The sequence below is a fragment of the Schistocerca gregaria genome, chromosome 3 (genome assembly GCF_023897955.1).
Source record: "Schistocerca gregaria isolate iqSchGreg1 chromosome 3, iqSchGreg1.2, whole genome shotgun sequence".
Lineage (NCBI taxonomy): Eukaryota > Metazoa > Arthropoda > Insecta > Orthoptera > Acrididae > Schistocerca > Schistocerca gregaria.
In genome coordinates, this window is record NC_064922.1 from 827,806,173 (window position 1) to 827,819,167 (window position 12,995).

Here is a 12,995-nt window from a genome sequence, read left to right on the forward strand (position 1 = left end):
TTATGTAAATGATATGCCTTCTAGCATTACAGGTGATTCAAAAATATTTCTATTTGCTGATGACACCATCTTGGTAGTGAAGGATCTTGTGTGTAATATTGAGACAGTATCAAATAATGCAGTTCATGAAATAAGTTCATGGCTTGTGGAAAATAATTTGATGCTAAATCACAGTAAGACTCAGTTTTTACAGTTTCTAACTCACAATTCAACAAGAACCGATATTTTGATCCGAGAAAATGCGCATATTATAAGCGAGACGGAACAGTTCAAGTTCTTAGGCGTTCGGATAGATAGCAAGCTGTTGTGGAAAGCCCATGTCCAGGATTTTGTTCAGAAACAAAATGCTGCTTTATTTACCATTAGAACAGTATCTGAAATAAGTGACAGTTCAACACGAAAAGTAGTCTACTTCGCATATTTTCATACGCTTATGTCGTATTATATTATTTTTTGGGGTAATTCTTCTGATACAAAAAGGGTATTTTTGGCTCAAAAACGGGCTGTTCGAGCTATATGTGGTGTAAGTTTGAGAACCTCTTGTCGACCCCTATTGAATAGTCTGGAAAGTCTGACATTGCCCTCACAGTATATATTTTCTTTAATGTCGTTTGTTGTTAGCAATATTAGCTTATTCCCAAGAGTTAGCAGCTTTTACTCAGTTAATACTAGACAGAAATCCAATCTGCATTTGGAATGCACTTCCTTGACTCTTGTGCAGAAAGGGGTGCAGTATTCTGCTGCATCCATTTTCAATAAGCTACCACAAGAACACAAAAATCTTAGCAGTAGCCCAAACTCTTTTTAGTATAAACTGAAGAGTTTCCTCATGGCTCACTCCTTCTATTCTGTCGAGGAGCTCCTGGAAGAGCAAAAAAATTATCAAATTCCAGTATTACATTGTTGATTTTCTTTATTTAAACTTACGACTTGTCACCTGAACATGGTTTTTTTCATATTTCATTTTATCTGTTTCTAATATCGTGTTATAATTTCATGTATTGACTCGTTCCATGACCATGGAGACTTCTCCTTAATTTGGTCCCACGGAACAATAAACAAATAAATAAATAAATAAAATAAATAGAAGGCAGAGGTTCATAATCATCAGTTCTGTTGTTTTGTAATGACCTTCGGTACGATGTCAGCAAAGTAGAAACACCATATATTGATGCTGTAGTTCATTCTTAATTGCAGTTTGCTGAACTGAAGTGGAATATTTATAGATTTATGAAAGACTATATGTACAAAAAAAGGCTTTTAGCACTACGGAACTTAATTTCTGAGGTCATCAGTCCTCTAGAACTTAGAACTACTTTAACCTAACTAACCTAAGGACATCACTCACATCCATGCCCGAGGCAGGATTCGAACCTGCGACCGTAGTGGTCGCGCGGTTCCAGACTGTAGCGACCAGAACCGCTCGGCCACTCTGGCCGGCTATGTACAACTTCCATTAAAACTTATAGTATATTTGTAAAATTTGTTGTGACGTGATACACAATATCAGTGCCCGACAAAAAAGTGAAGCACCTAGAAGATATAGTGGGATTTTACTGAAACATCGTATACGTACACTACTGCCCATTAAAATTGCTACACCAAGAAGATGACGTGCTACAGACGCGAAATTTAACAGACAGGAAGAAGATGCTGTGATATGCCAATGGTTAGCTTTTCGGAGCATTCACACGAGGTTGGCACTGGTGGTGACACCAACAACGTGCTGACATGAGGAAAGTTTCCAACTAGTTTCTCATACACAAACAGCAGTTCGAGCGGTCTAAGGCCCTGCAGTCATTTACTGTGCGGCTGGTCCCGGCGGAGACTCGAGTCCTCCCTCAGGCATGGGTGTGTGTGTTTGTCTTTATGATAATTTAGGTTAACTAGTGTGTAAGTTTAGGGACTGATGACCTTAGCAATTAAGTCCCATAAGATTTCATAACCATTTGATTTTTTTTGAACAGCAGTTGGCCAGCGTTGCCTGGTGAAACGTTGTTGTGATGCCTAGTGTAGGGCGGGCAAATGCGTACCATCACGTTTCCGACCTTGATAAAGGTCGGATTGTAGCCTATCGCGATTGCGGTTTATCATATCGCGACATTTCTGCTTGTGTTGATTGAGATCCAATGACTGCCAGCAGAATATGGAAATGGTGGGTTCAGGAGGGTACTACGAAACGCCGTGCTGAATCCCAATAGACTCGTATCACTAGCAGTCGAGATGACAGGCAGCTTACCCGCGTGGCTGTAACGGATCGTGCAGCCAAATCTCGATCCCTGAGTCAACAGATGGGGACGTTTGCAAGACAACAACCATCTCTACCGACAGTTCAACGACGTTTGCAGCAGCATGGACTATCTGCTCGGAGACCATGGCTACAGTTACCCTTGACGCTGCATAACAGACAGGAGCGCCTGCGATAGTGTACTTGTCGCCGAACCTGGGTTCTCGAATGGCAAAACGTTATTTTTTCGGATGAATCCAGGTTCTGTTTGCAGCATCATGATGGTCGCATCCGTGTTTGGCGACATTGCGGTAAACGCACATTGGAAGTGTGTATTCGTCATCGCCATACTGGCGTATCACACGGCGTGATGGTATGGGGTGCCATTGGTTACACGTCTCGGTCACCTCTTGTTCACAATGATGACACTTTGAACAGTGGACGTTATGTTTCATGTGTGTTACGACCCGTGGCTCTACCCGTCATTTGACCCCTGCGAAAACCTACATTTCAGCAGGGTAATGCACGACCGCATGTTGCAGGTCCTGTACGGGCTTTTCTCGATACAGAAAATGTTCAACTGCTCCCCTGGCCAGCACATTTTCCAAATCTCTCACTAACTGAAAACGTCTGGTCAATGGTGGCCGAGCAACTGGCTCGTCACAATACGCCACTCACTACTCTTGATGAACTGTGGTATCGTGTTGAAGCTGCATGGGGAACTATACCTGCACACGCCATCCAAGCTCTGTTTGACTCTATTCCCAGGCGTATCAAGACCGTTACTAAAGCGAGAGGTAGTTTTTCTGGGTACTGATTTATGAGGATCTATGCACCCAATTTGCGTGAAAATGTAATCACATGTCAGTTCTAGTATAATATATTTTTCCAATGAATATATCTACTTCATTTATTCTTGGTGTAGCAATTTTGATGGCCAGTAGTATACAAACCATTAGTGGATTAGTAAATAGTTAGAACTATATTTTTCGGCGACAGATAGAATGGGCACCTGCATGCATCAGTGATATTCATGTTCAGTGTCGTCATCAGGCTTGGGAGGGTATATAAAGGATGGGAACAGCGTCAGATATTGAAAGATCATGGTGAAGGACACGGAGATGCCGCTTACTCTTGTCAGGCAGCTTTCTCAACACCTGGCATGGTTTGACATGCGCCTCAATGTTACTGGCTACTCCAGTCGGGCAATATCCAGATTTTTTCTGCATTCGGATGTTACAATGACCCGATCCCACACCAGTGGTAGGATACTAGCAGAATCCAGAATTCGGAATTACCATCCTATGCGTAAGCTGCCATTAACACCATAACACCAGTGCCTGCGTTTGGAATCGTACCGTGACTAGGAAGCATTTACTGCTGATAAATGGCGTCACATTCTGCTCAGGAGGGAATCGTGGCTATCCAGTACCACAAATAACTGCCGTCAGCGAGAACGGGGGCGGCCTGTCGAGGGGTCCCAGTCTTCCAGTGTTTTGGAGACGGAATGTGCTGTTAGTTCTGACGTCATGGTGTGGGAAACCATCTGGTATGGCTTCATATCAAGGCTGGTAGTTATTGAAGGGACTCATTCGGCACAATTGTAGGTCACGGACATCTTGCGTCTCGTGTATTGCGTCTCATGCGGTGGTACCGTGGGCAACAGGACAATCCTCCTACATAGTTGGCATGTGTCTTTATGAATTGCCTACACACTTCTGAGGAACTCCCCTGGCCAGAGAGATTCCCAGATCTGTCCCCTATAGTATATATGTGAGACCAGTTCGGGCATAAATTCCGCTCCGGTGCCAGTACCCACCATATAAAGAACCAGTTACAACAGTTGTGAACCGCTTGCCTGAGCAGAGGACACAACAGCAACAGTGCATGCTGATAATTGGACTGACTGTGGCATGTTTTTTGTTAACTTGAATCGACTTTGTAATCTGGAATAACATAACATTCGCTCTCAACCTTTGAAGATTCATTTCGTCCTCACCTTTTGTTTCTTCTCTTTTTTTTTGGTTAGGCAGTGTCAATAAACAAAGTCTGCTGGTACACTATAATTTTTTAACAAAAGAACCTACAAATATTCTTCCACAATTTCGTATGTTCCACTACAGTTTAGCAAAAAGCAATGAAGACTGCACTACAACTCTCGCAAATACACGTTTCTGGCTTGTTGATGTCACAGTGAAAGTTCTTAAAACAGAACCTGGGATATAAGCTGAGCCTTCGAAGTATACACTTACATTGTAAAAAGCGCTGCAGTGACATATTTTACCATCAGGTTTTCCTTTCACTTCTCTGCTCCGGTTTGACAAGTTAATCATTATGGCTACCGCGCAAAACAAAATGGTAAGTTATGCCATGCATTGACACATTCAGCCGTTGCTACGTTCACCTTTGCAAAAAAATAGCGACGTTTAAAACCTTTTGTATCAGATTTCAAATTCAAAACTATAAGTACAGAGGATTCTAGCACGTGAAGTGTAAGATCGATTTTTTTTTTTTTTTTAAGTTGGATGGAACAGGTCGGCAACTCGCAGACATTTGAAAACGTTCGTACAATTCCATGGCTTACACTAGACGCAGAAAGCTGGCTTACACTACTTCTTTCCCGAGGGTTAAGGGAGATGGCAGGAAGGGCATCCGGCCACCGTCTACAACTAACACTGCCAAATCAATAGCAACACTGCCGACCCCGCGTGACACGGGACAAAGGCCACAAGAAAGAAAGAAAATGGAACAGGTCGGTGATGTTCAATATCTTTGTAAGGATATAAACATTACCAATGTTTTCGTCACTTGAGGACGAGATAGTGCTGGCTCCCGTTCTCTCAATCCCGTGCGTGCAGCCGTGCTATTTCCTCACGCTCGGCCTTGCGTGCGCGTGACACGCATCCCCGCATGCGGAGATAACAGCCTCGGCTGTGGCTGTAGCGCTGGGTGGCCTATTCTGTACCGCGGGCCGGTATTCTGGGGGACAGTAGGGGCCAGCCACAGCTGGTGTCAGGCCGGGGATTGGAGCAGAGGACGCGGCGGTGGGGTTGGGGGAGGACAGATGGCGCACGCGGAGCCCGTGCGAGCCTTTCGTGCCGCACACAGCTGCTCACGCGCCTTCCTGGTCAATACTCGGCTGCTGCAAAATTTACACTGACTCGCACGTTACCACTCAAAGTATTCCGTCTCGGACAAGTTCCTCTCTGCAAAATCTTGGTTTATCAACAGCTGAATTCCCATTAAGCGTGGCGTGACAAAAGTTTTATATTAACAGTAGTCACCCATATGAACGATATCAAATTATTCTCTCTTTCTCTTTTTCTCTCTCTCTCCCTCCTCTTTCTCTCTCACCGCCTTTTGCTAACTTATTGATACACACAGACAGACAGACACACACACACGCGCGCGCGCGCGCACACACACACACGCGCATACACACGCACATTTTTAAATCGCAAATCTGCCATAGTATGCACCTTACGAAGATAAGGATGATACGTGAATACTAACAAAACCAAAACAGTTAAACACGATTAATATCAAATCTATAATGTGTAAAAACCAATCCATACAGTTTTAATAACAAAAGAAGTAAAAGGCAGTAGAACCCTTATGGCCGCTCTGCCAGACCAGAAGACGTAAGTTAATTGGGAAACACAACCCCCAACAATAGCTCGACATGCCGTTTTCAACTATCAGAAATCACCTCCGAATACTAGTTTCATTTTTGGCAATCTCAGTTCAAGACAATACTGAATCACACAACTGAAGCTGATGTTACTAGCATAAAAGAAAAATTTCAAGAAATAACAGAAAAAAGAATACTAAATGCTACAAAAGATTAAATTTATGCGTTCAATGCAACTGTTGCCTGGTAACTCATTGTTTAAAGAAATGTTTTCTGAGAAACCTTTTTTTATGCGTGACAGAGACGAGCTATAATCTGGTTTGTAAGGATAACACATAATTTCTTAGCATATCCTGTTACCATTCGTCTGCCCGCATCTCGTGGTCGTGCGGTAGCGTTCTCGCTTCCCACGCCCGGGTTCCAGGGTTCGATTCCCGACGGGGTCAGGGATTTTCTCTACCTCGTGATGGCTGGGTGTTGTGTGTTGTCCTTAGTTAGGTTTAAGAAGTTCTAAGTTCTAGGGGACTGATCATCATAGATGTTAAGTCCCATAGTGCTCAGAGCCATTTAAACCATTTGAACCATTCGTCTGTCTTTAAGTTAATAAACTGAAGTCGGAATATTGCTGTATATATCATACACTGCAGCGCCAAAGAAACTGTTATAGGCATGTGTATTCAAATACAGAGATATGTAAACAGGGAGAACAAGGCGCTGCGGTCGGCAACGCCTATATAAGACAACAAGTGCCTGGCACAGTTGTTGGATAGGTTAACGCTGCTACAATGGCAGGTTATGAAAATTTAAGTGAGTTTAAACGTGGCGTTATAGTCGGCGCACGAGCGATGGGACACAGCTTCTCTGAGATTTCGATGAAGTGGCGATTTTCCAACACGATCATTTCACGAATCGTGAATATCGTAAATACGGTAAAACATTAAATCCCCTGCATTACTGTGGCCTAAAAAAAGATCAACGACGACTGAAGTAAATCGTTCAACGTGACTGAAATGCCACGTTTCCGTAAATTGTCGCAGATTTCAATGCTGGGCCATCAACAAGTGTTAGCGTGCGAACCATTCCACGAAAAATTATCTATATGGGCTGTCGGAGCCACCCACACGTGTACCCTTGATGACTGCACGACACAAAGCTTTCTGCCTCACCTTGGACGGTCAATACCGACGTTGAACTGTGATGACTGTAAACATGTTGCTTTGTCGGACGAGTCTCGTTTCAAATTGTTTCGAGCGTATGGACGTGTACGGGTATGGAGGCAGTCTCATGAATCCATGGACCCTGCATGTCAGGAGGGGACAGTTCAAGTTGATGGAGGCTCTGTAATGATGGGGGCGCGTGCAGTTGGTGTGATATGGGACCCTGATAGTCTAGATAGGACTCGGACAGGTGGCACGTACGTAAGCATCCCTGTCTGATCACCTGCATCCATTCATGTCCATTGTGCATTCCTACGGACTTCGGCAATTCCACCAGGACAATACGACACCCCACACCTCGAAAATTGCTACAGAGTTGCTCCAGGAACACTCTTCTGAGTTTGAACACTTCCGGTTGCCACCAAAATTACCAGACACGAGCGTTATTCAGCATATCTGGCATGCCTTGCAATGTGCTGTTCACGTGTTGTTCAGAAGACATCTCCACCCCCTCGCACTCTTACGGACGTGTGGGCGGCCCTACAGGATTCATGGTGTCAATTCCCTCCAACACTATTTCAGACATTAGTCGAGTCCATACCACGTCGTGTTGTGACACTACTGCGATCTCGTGGGGTCCTTACACGATATTAGGCAGGTGTACCAGATTCTTTGGCTCTTCAGTGTACTTAATTCTTAGTTATGGCCGTGTAGCAGTTGTAAACGAAGTAGGCTGGAGGGGAAAGTCACGTGGGCACTGTATGTGCTGTTGTATTTTTAACAAATACGCTACGAAACTATTCAATATATAGAGGTCCAATGAAAACGACTTTGTGTAACAAAAAATCATAACATAACATCAGTATCAACTGCGTAGGTATAAGAGGAGCTTTTCGTGGACCTGTAGAATCGACACGGTTAGCCACTATCAGCTCTTTTCAGGATTGTGCACTACCGTACACAGCCGTCACATGACGAACTTTATTGTACACATGCTGAAATATAGACACTTTTCTGTAGAATTTCAGGGAAGCAAGAGCACATGGAGATTACAACGCAATGGTTTACCTCAAGATAGGGTATCAGTGTTTCTTCTACACTCCTATAAATTGAAATAAGAACACCGTGAAGTCATTGTCCCAGGAAGGGGAACTTTATTGACACATTCCTGGGGTCAGATACATCACATGATCACACTGACAGAACCACAGGCACATAGACACAGGCAACAGAGCATGCACAATGTCGGCACTAGTACAGTGTATATCCACCTTTCGCAGGAATGCAGGCTGCTATTCTCCCATGGAGACGATCGTAGAGATGCTGGATGTAGTCCTGTGGAACGGCTTGCCATGCCATTTCCACCTGCCGCCTCAGTTGGACCAGCGTTCGTGCTGGATGTGCAGACCGCGTGAGACGACGCTTCATCCAGTCACAAACATGCTCAATGGGGGACAGATCCGGAGATCTTGCTGGCCAGGGTAGTTGACTTACACCTTCTAGAGCACGTTGGGTGGCACGGAATAAATGCGGACGTGCGTTGTCCTGTTGGAACAGCAAGTTCCCTTGCCGGTCTAGGAATGGTAGAACAATGGGTTCGATGACGGTTTGGATGTACCGTGCACTATTCAGTGTCCCCTCGACGATCACGATCACGCATACGACCATCATTGGCACCACGGCAGAAGCGACTCTCATCGCTGAAGACGACTCGTCTCCATTCATCCCTCCATTCACGCCTGTAGCGACACCACTGGAGGCGGGCTGCACGATGTTGGGGCGTGAGCGGAAGACGGCCTAACGGTGTGCGGGACCGTAGCCCAGCTTCATTGCGAATGGTCCTCGCCGATACCCCAGGAGCAACAGTGTCCCTAATTTGCTGGGAAGTGGCGGTGCGGTCCCCTACGGCACTGCGTAGGATCCTACAGTCTTGGCGTGCATCCGTGCGTCGCTGCAGTCCGGTGCCAGGTCGACGGGCACGTGCACCTTCCGCCGACCACTGGCGACAACATCGATGTACTGTGGAGACCTCACGCCCCACGTGTTGAGCAATTCGGCGGTACGTCCACCCGGCCTCCAGCATGCCCACTATACGTCCTCGCTCAAAGTCCGTCAACTGCACATACGGTTCACGTCCACGCTGTCGCGACATGCTACCAGTGTTAAAGACTGCGATGGAGCTCCGTATGCCACGGCAAACTGGCTGACACTGACGGCGGCGGTGCAGAAATGCTGCGCAGCTAGCGCCATTCGACGGCCAACACCGCGGTTCCTGGTGTGTCCGCTGTGCCGTGCGTGTGATCATTGCTTGTACAGCCCTCTCGCAGTGTCCGGAGCAAGTATGGTGGGTCTGACACACCGGTGTCAATGTGTTCTTTTTTCCATTTCCAGGAGTGTACTTAATATGTACAAGGATGACCATTCCACGGAGCCCGAAACTCAATCGTCTATTTATGCGGACGACCTAGCAAATGTTAACTAAGCAACAACTTTTGAAGTGGTTCGAAACAAACTCTGCACCGCTCTCAGCACATATTACAATTCAAAACAGTTAGAACCAAATCCAGGTAGAACGTACACAATCACAATTTGGAAAGTAACATGAAACTTCGCCTGACGACTGTCTTGAATAATTAGTCCGACAGCCGACATGTGAAAAATATATTCTAGATCTCCTAGTTACCGACAGCCCGACCGAGTTAGAGTTTACATTGAACTAGCCACTGAATTAACTTATTTCCTAGGTCACATCCATGGAAAATCGCTTCCACGAGCGAGTACCGAATGAGCACAGGTCGCGCCTGTCCCCAAAAAGGTAACTGATTGGATGCGCATACACTGACGGAGAAAAACTCCCGACACCAAGAAGAAGTTCTGTGAGATAAACGAAAGTTGGTAGACGTGTGTCTACGTCTGAAAGATGAAGTCTATTCAGATTTTGCGCTGTAGCGCCACTATGAGGATTCAAATCAGGTATCAGGTTTGCTGTAGATACACACCGTAAGAGTCGAAAACGTTGGTGACTTTTGAAACTGGGCGTTGTGAACTGCTAGCCAAGAATACCTTTAAAAGGTGACAAAGCGGATATTATCACCAGCTTACTGAGTTTGAACGACGTCGTGTAATAGGACTACGAGAAGTTGGATGTCCCTTTCCCGATATTGCAGAAAGACTTGGAAACACTGTAGACACCGTTCATGGTTGCTGTCGGGAGTGGTCGCGGGAAGGTATGGTCGCAAGGAGACTGGGTGCGAGACGGCCACGTACCTCTACCGAGAGGGGAGATCGTTATGTTCGGAGTATAACTGTGGCGCATCGTGCTGCGTCTGAAGCCGCAATTTAAGCAGCACTTGGTACCACAGTGTCACAACGAACTGTTACAAACAGGTTACTTCAAAGAAAATGCCAATCCAAACGCCGAGTACTGTGCATTCCACTGATGCCAACCCACCTCTGTTTTCGACTTCATTGGTATCAAGCAAGACCTCGTTGGAAGGCGGAGTGGAGGCTTGTTGTGTTTTATGAAGAAAGCCGGTCTTGCCTCGATGTCAGCGATGGTCGTATGTTGGTTAAGAGGAGGATAGATGAGTGCAGCCGACCTGTCAGCGGCCTAAACACACTGGAGTTACACCTGGAATTATGGTCTGGGTGTTGTTTCGTGCGACAGCAAGAGCCCTTCGTGGTTATCCTATACATCGAGACTGCAAGGAACATGTAGACACACTGGAGCTACAGCTGGAGTTATGGTCGGGAGCGCCATATTGTACGACAGCTGGAACACTCACGTTATCCCACGCAATCTGGCTGCAAATTTATACGTGAATCAGGTGACTGGGTCTGTTCTGCTGTCATTCATGAAAAGCATTCCAGGGGGTGTTTTCCAACAGGGTAACGTTCGCCCACATACTGCAGTTGTAACCCAGCATGCTGTGCAGAATGTCGATATGTTACACTGTCTTGCTCGATTACCAGAACTGTCTCCGATTCAGAACGCATGGAATGTGATGCAACGCACGCGCTCACAAGTCGCATGAGGAACTACCTCACTGTTCCGCAGGTTCCGGCCTCTCGCCGATTAGCCTCACAGGCGTCGTAAACACGCTGCTGAAGGGTCTGGTTCAGTAGACCCAACGCTTTTCAAATAGCCCCAGACACAAAAATCCAGGGGTGTTAGCTCCTCGATTTAGCCTTGCTACACAGCCTGCGCGTCGTATCCAACTTCCGGGTAAGATGCTGTTGAGGTGTTGACGAACTGTAATGTGGGAGTGGGCTGGTGCTCCATCATGCAAAACCACATAACCTGTCGTATTGCCAAACGCACATTATCAAGCAGCCCAGTCAGAGTATTCTGCAGGAAGTCTAGGTACGTTCCTCTATCGAGGCGTTGTGGAATAGTAATAGGTTCAAAATGGCTCTGAGCACTATGGGACTCAACTGCTGTGGTCATCAGTCCCCTAGAACTTAGAACTACTTAAACCTAACTAACCTAAGGACATCACACACATCCATGCCCGAGGCAGGATTCGAACCTGCGACCCTAGCAGTCGCACGGTTCAGTAATAGGTCCAATTACGTGGTCACCAAGAACGCCTGCCCACACATTGATGCTGAGCTCATACCTGTGAGATGCGTCAAACATTCCGTTAGAATTGACTGTAGAACACAGACGACGATTAGTCAGACTGATGATGCCATTTCTGATGAAGGTTGAATCGTCGGTAAAGAGATCACGTAACTGAGATAGCCTGGTGCAAAAACCATCTACAAATTTCTTCCCACAGAGGGAAATCCACTGCTGATAACCCTTGCACTCTTCGCAAGTAATAGGGATACTAGCGGTTGCAAAGTAAGTTACACATAACCGTACTTTGGCTTACACAATGTTGGCAGGCCACTTACCTTGAGCTTGTACTATCCTGTAGAGCCGGTCCTCCAAATCTGGTGCACGCACAGTCCGCTGCCTCCCTTCAGGACCCATAATCAGACAAAAGCCCAAAAAGGGCTTTAAATGTTATGTGATGTGATTGTTGTCTGTGATGGTACTTGTGTAGGTACAGCTGCACTACCTCTCGACCGTTTCCATCTGCTTGGTGGTTCGCAAAAACCATGTCTACTTGTTCTCTACATGAATACCAGGCCCTTCTGCTGCTTACAGTACACCTCGTCAAACACACAGCCTGTAACACACAAGGAACAAACGGAATATCGTCAGAGGAACTGCCTTTCGTCAGCGCCATCTACCGCAGCAACGATGCATTTCCAGACATATGTTCATAGGACCTTTTTTCCTCCATTCCCAGTCAGTTATCTTTCCTGCAGTTTGTCGGTTATATTAACTTTTACCCTGTATACATAGATAGATTACTTCGGTAAAGTGAGTGGGATCTTCCGTTAACTATTGCTTCCTGCGTTTTGAATCATAATTGAGAGTCATCGGCAGATCCGGATCTGGGGGGGGGGGGGGGGGGGGGCGTTAAACCGAGGTATCTGCCACAGGTGACAATTTCAGGGGGCGCCAAATGCATATTCTTGAAGAAAAAGACCTTGTTTCACAAAGCGTCTTGCATCCAGCGCACTTTTGTCTATCGATTATTCATGCAATTTTGAAACGCATCCCTGCTGGTTTTTGAAAATTTATGAACATATTCTAAGTTGAATTCTGAACGGATCATAAGTTGATTTTTGAATGCGTGCATAGTGCACTCAATGTCTTTGTCACGGGTTACCCCTATAAGCAAAAAGCTGGACGAAACTATACGAGCTGAGCCGAATAAACCCGAAAGGGTGAATGCCAATCGCTGTTTGCTTATGTGGTTGTTGGATGTGCGTAATAATAGCTATTAGCGAAATCCACAGACTAAGACTGCCAGGGTGGAAATAAAAGACTAACAGGAATAACAGATAAGAAAGATTATATATTATCTTCTCGGTATATCCAAGAAAACGATATTTTGACAGAAAGTTCTAGCCACATCGCTAC